Raw genomic sequence first — 6,638 nt, forward strand, 5'->3', positions numbered from 1 at the left:
ATGTTTCCTTGTACATTATCCAATAACATTGAAGCCCTTCCATGTGTATAAATACAAGAGAAATTATATATTTTATATTTATCAGAGATTTTTCCTATTAAAGGATTAATTAATAATCTTGATTTCTTACTATAGTTTCTGATACTGTTAAACATTTTCTATTTTCTTTAGTGTCAATTTAAATTGGTGTTTGTTTACTTTAAATATATATTTGCTTATAAAATGAAATATCAATTGCCCACACATTAATATTTCTTACATATTCAGAAGACATAACATAGAGATAACTTTACTTACAAGGCTGGCATGATTGAGAGCAGATGCCCAAATTAAATAGGTAAAAACAAGAGAAATACAAGTTATAGATCATTTTTGAATACATGGGGATATAATTAGGTGATAGAATGGTTGAATAGTAAACAAGAGAAATACAAGTTATAGATCATTTTTGAATACATGGGGATGTAATTAGGTGATAGAATGGTTGAATAGTATCCCAAGGTCCTAGGTTTGATTCTTCTGGAAAAAAAAAAAAGAACAAAAAATCATGATGAAAACCTTGCAGTCATGCAGGCATCAATACATTAATTTTATTGCATAACTATATGCTTGTTTCTTCAAAATGTTAAATAAGCAATATACTTTAAAAAAAGATATATTGTAATGCACAGTTAAAATCCCAAATTAGCTTCAGATTTATTCTGAGAAACTTGATTGAGTATATTATATTGTATTTTAAATTCTATTACATTGACTCATTTGATGGTCTTTTAAACTTGAGTCACATATGCAAGGAAATTATAAGAGCAGAAAAAATATTTTTTTTACTTTTTAAAATTTATTTAGTTAGTTGATAGTACTACAAGTAATACTAAAATCATCGCATATGCTAGGCAGGAATTCTATCACTTCAACTATGTCACCTGCCATTATTTATTTTTGCTTGTTGTTTGATTGTCTCTCTAGTGCCTTACATTTTCCAGAAATCATGATTTATTGCTGTTGTTTCTTACATTACTGTCATTTTAGGCATATGTCACCATTTTCTGATAGAAGAATAGTTTTTCCTATGTTTCTTCCATGCTATCCTTTTGCTAGGAATTATCATTCAAAACATTATGAAAGACATCAAAATTGTTCCATGTCTTTATCTTCATTTGTGTCAGGTACAATGGCATCTACCATCTCTATCTTCAAATGACATCTCTGTCTATACTCCAACCAATCTTGCTCCATGAACACACTGAATCAAAAATGGAAGATCTCTTGAAACTAGTTGTTTCCTTAGGGGCCGAGCTCTTACTTTGGTTAAAAAGCTAGAATACAGCCAATAATCTTGACAATGTGTTATGTGTTTGTATTTGGAAAGAGGGGAAATAACTGCTTGGAAGAAGATAAAGGTGTTGATATGAACTCAGAAGCAATATATATTTCCTGCTCAAACATCATTCCAATTTCTTTCTTGAAAGTATGTTTATGTATATGCAAACATATTTCAATTGAATAGTTTATTCAATGAATTCTATTTGATTTATTGTGGCTGCTCTTTTAGGCACTCCAGTCAAACATGTAGAAAATATCTATGTACAAAGATAAAACAAAGTTGACATATTAGATTATATCAAGGAAAGGAGATTTAGAAAGGTGTTAGTAAGTTCTATTTTTAATGTTTCAAAACTGTTTATGTTATGACTATATGCAGATATATGAAAATTTGAGTAACATTAGATAAAAATGATAAAAATTTATGGTAATAATTAGAAATTAATATTTCCAAGAAATAAATTTTATATTTATGTTAGAATAAACTACTCATGAACATATTTTTCTAGAAGATTCATGTACTATGAGGTATATTATTGAGAGAAATTCTGTTATCCATGATAGCAGACAAAGATTAAAAACAAAGAAGCAACGGTTTCCTGAATTCAAACACTGCTGGGTTTCTTGATCTACTCTGCATTATTAGTATGTAAGGAAAATGAAATGCTGCTTTAATATCATAGATAATTTTATCATTTACTTATTAAAAACAAAACATAATTTTAATTGCATATTTTAGATACAATTAATATCATTTAACTTTAGATACTTGAAATGACCAATTCTTACCTCATGCAAATTACAGATATACCTAGATTTTTTTATTTTATTCAAATACATACCATTCAAATTATATTACTAGATGATAAGTTTTGTGTGGATAAAAATATATAATCATTAGCATTTATATTTGTCATTAGTAGATGATATATACTATCATTTTGTGATATATAATTCAATTGCTTGCACATTAGGAGTTTCAGTATAAAGCTAATATTGTAAATTTCAATCTTGTACTCTGTTAGTCACTAACAAATGCTGAATTATTTCTTTCCTTACACATACACTATTGGAATCCATTTATACTGCCTAATGATGTATTAATAAACCATGATTTTCCAGCAGCGTTTCTCAACTTCTTTTACTGGCTCCAGCTTTGTGGCTGCCAATCAAATTAAAATGCTGTTTTCTAAGTTAATAAAGGTTAATTGGACACATGAAGGAAATTGAACTTCAGAGATATCTATACTCACATTAGCGTGCCCTAAAACTTATTTATTGAAATTCAGTTTCTCATACAACAAAAGATCCTTATGACTCATTTTTGAACAGAAAGGTTTATTGCTTTATAATATCTGAAAACTCAGGTATCTTTGCTTTACTATTTTCATTATACATTTTAATTTTACATGAACATATTTGCAGATCATTTTCTTTTAATCATTTTCTTCAGTTTTATTTTTTCCATATATTTTATTGTAATTAATAGAAGGGTTACATTATATTCACCAGATAGAAGGTGCATTACTTCACAAACATTGATACCCATTTTCATGTCATTGTCCCCATTTCCTTCCCCCCTCCCTCTGCTCATCTTGATTTCCCCCTTCCCTATCCAATTTCAAATAACCAATTAAGTATATATAAAATATATCAGATAACAAGGTGAAATATTTTACCAATATGAGATAACCAAGGGACAGCAAAAGAGAGGAGAGGTAACATAGTACATTAAGGACAACAATCACTCATTATATGGCTTTGGTTTCTATATCCTGGAGGTACTTACATTTAGCGTCAGCTTTGAAATTTTTATATTAATTCTAACCATCAGAATTATAATCATCAGAAAAGCCTAGTAAATTACTTTTTTTATTTAAGTAAGGATACATTAACTTGAAAGATTTCAATAATGTACCTCAATCCCACAGATGGTACATTTCATGGCCAAATATAGAAACAGATGATCAGTTTTTCAGTCTGTAGTTTGCAACTGTATTGCTTGCCTCTATAGAGACGGTGACATTATATCTAATAGAATTTAAAATGAGAAGATATTGGTTTACTGTGACCAAATTATAATGCTTAACTTCAGTCGTGAAGTATGACATAGATTGTTATTTCTGTCTAGAAAAAAAATACAAAAAGTTTGATGATAATAAATGTTTACTAAATATATTGTGATATAGACTCATGGATCCCCTGCACATGTATAAACATAAAATTATAACAAAGGGAAAAATGACCAATATTTTACTCTAAGCTTTAAATACATATGTTTATATATTTATATATATAAATAGCTCTGAGCACACATTCTTCACGTGAAACAGTAGGATAGGATGATAATAAAGATTGCTGTCAAATTCTGTATCTTTTCTTGCTTAGCAAACATTTTTCTTAATACTTTGCACCTGCAGTTATAAATATTATAGTTAATGTGAATGAGAGATTATATGCAGAATTACTGAATATATACCAATATAGATGAAATTTTCTGATCATAAGATGGTAAAATTAGATTGGATATAGTCAAATTAAAGGGAGTACTTTACTTACGATCATATAATATACACTACACATGCAATTTTGTCTAGTAATTCATGAAAAACATTTTAAAACATTATTCATGAAAAATAATCATGAGGTTTACAAGCACTTAAACTATTAATTTCTAAAAATCCCGTTTATGTTAAATTTAAATTTTCATGTGAAGCAAAACATTTTAAGTGACTTTGATGTTATTAGTAAAAAAAATTACTTATTCCAAATTTAAAGTGTGAGAACCGTATAATCAAGTTATACTTTATCAATAAAAAAGGAAAATAAATGTCTACTCTTTTAAATAGCAATTCCATTTCCTAGCTTTTGAGAAATTTGTGCACTTTTTTGCTAATATTTTCAGTTGTATTTTATTTTCAGGTGATATATAGAGGGTTTACAGTTACCTTCTTCAGGTAGCGGGTCCATTACTTCTTGAACATTGTTACATCTTCTCATGCTTTTCTCCCAGTTTCCTCCCCCAAACCCTCCCAACCATCTTGATTTTCCTCTTCCCTTCCCTATTTCAAATAAACAAATGTATATATAATGTACCACAAAACAAAGTCAGATACAGTAAATAAACCAGTAAATAAACAGTAAATACATGAAATAAACCATAAGGGGGAGGGGGGCAGGCATTGGGGGAGGAAGGCAGATGGAAGAAGGGAGGGAGAGAGAGGGGAAATAATTTCACACAGTGGGTTAAGAAGGACAGAAGGATAAACCTCTTGTTTTGTTTTCATATCTTGGGGTTCATTTCACTTATCCTTCATCCCATATATCCATATCCATGTACCTATTGGGTTATTGTGGTCCTTTGCTAGGAGAATCCTGAATATGTACTATGTATTGCAAATGAGGGGAACCATGGAGCCTATGTTTCTTTAGGTCTGGCTTACTTCACTTATTGTATAAATATTTTTAGTTGTATTGCTAGCATTGCTAGAAGTAATCATGATCAATTTGTATGTATCTCTGAATAGTAAAATTAAGTACGATTCTATCTTTAAGCATTTCAAAAGGAAGCTGTTTAAAAATATTTTTTAATGAATACATGTTGTCTTGAAAATGTTGGGGATAAAACTACAGAAATGAAGGTGAGCAACTTGAGAGATGCCCATTGTGTGCAGAGAGAATAATGTAATCTAGGATGTAAAACTTTTCTATAACATCAGCTTAGTTTGTAAGTGAAAAATGTAGATAGTTTATTATAACACCTACTCTTTAGTATGTTTACATTTTAAGGTATATTAAATAAATTTTATTCTGTTTGTTTTTTGTGGATCATGGAGCTTCATATCTAGACCTGGGTGCTGTCCTTGAGTTCTTCAGCTCAAGGCTACTGCTCTACCCCTTGAGCCTCAGTCCCACTTCCCATTTTCTAGTGATTAATTGGAGATAGGAGTCTCATGTTCTTTAGGGCCCAGGCTGGCTTTGAACCACAATTCTCAGATCTTAGCCTCCTGAATAGCTAGGTTATAGGCATGAGCTGCTGCCCCCAGCTTATTCTGAAATCTTTATCATTGATACCATAAATTGTTAAAGTTTGAGAAGGGGTGATTTAATGCCTTGAGATATTTTTCCTATCTACAAAATAAATAGAGTATACTAGACCTCCTTAGAGATTCATTTTTCTTTTGCTAATTATTTTTGTAAGCATCAAACATTTTCTATGTGACAAGCAATACACAAGTTCATTGGACATAAAGATCTAAGCTAAGTCCTTTGCCATGGAGCAGCTGGCATTCTATCCCAAAAGGTGATGATACCTCTCTGTTCAGATTTTCTTTTCAGATAGCAGTCAGATCAATTTATTTCCCTAGTCAAGACAAAGGAAAGAATTTGGCAGGCACTGTCAGCTGGGCCCTTATACTGGAAGACATATACAGAAAGTTAAGGTAAGTAGACAGAAAGAAGTGGCATATATGTGAAGAAGTGACAAGGGTGCTTCAGGTTTGATACCATGGATATGAAATAAGATGATCATGCAGACCAAGAATAATGTCATTGTATCCTCATGTTAAATAGGAGGAACATGATACAGCTCTGGTCTCATGAACATTCAATTCTACCTCATACAGACAATAATTCCCAAAGCTTTCTGAGGAAGAACAGAACCCTAGAAGTCAATAGTTTATAAGGTTGCAGGGAAAGGAAATCCATGTCAACTATTACACTGAATCTGGATTTTATAAGATGCATTTTGTGTGTGTATTTGTGTGTAAGCCCTTATGCTTAATCTCTTGGGGCCTGGACATTGTCCCTGAGAGTTTTTTTATTGCTTAAGGCTGAATTTCTAAAACCTGAGCCACAGCTCAACTTCTGGCTTTTGGAGGATATTTAATTGTAGGTGAAAGTCTCATGAGCTTTCCTGCCTGGGCTGGCTTTGAACTGCAATCCTCAGATTTCAGCCTCCTGAGTTGCTAGGATTGTAGGTGTGAGCCATTCACGCCTGGGAAATCTTCCTATTCCCATATTGGATGCTTTAAGGATGAGGTTAAAATTCATTGTTATGTTACAAATTTTTGATTTGCTAAACACTGTATCTAAGATAATCTCCTAAACTTGATACAAGTTTATAATATGTAGGTGTAAGACTTATTTTTGCAAAATAAAATCTCAATCTATTTGAAAAATGAATAAGTGTGGGTCATGCAAAATATCTGTTTTAAAATTATCTGGTAGCTTTAGGTATACTGACTTTTATTTCATTGATTAATTTCCCACCACATGCTAGACAGGCACTAGCCATCTTTGCCTCACTCCCTTCC

The sequence above is a fragment of the Megascapheus bottae genome, chromosome 6 (genome assembly GCF_031878675.1).
Source record: "Megascapheus bottae isolate mThoBot1 chromosome 6, mThoBot2.hap1, whole genome shotgun sequence".
Lineage (NCBI taxonomy): Eukaryota > Metazoa > Chordata > Mammalia > Rodentia > Geomyidae > Megascapheus > Megascapheus bottae.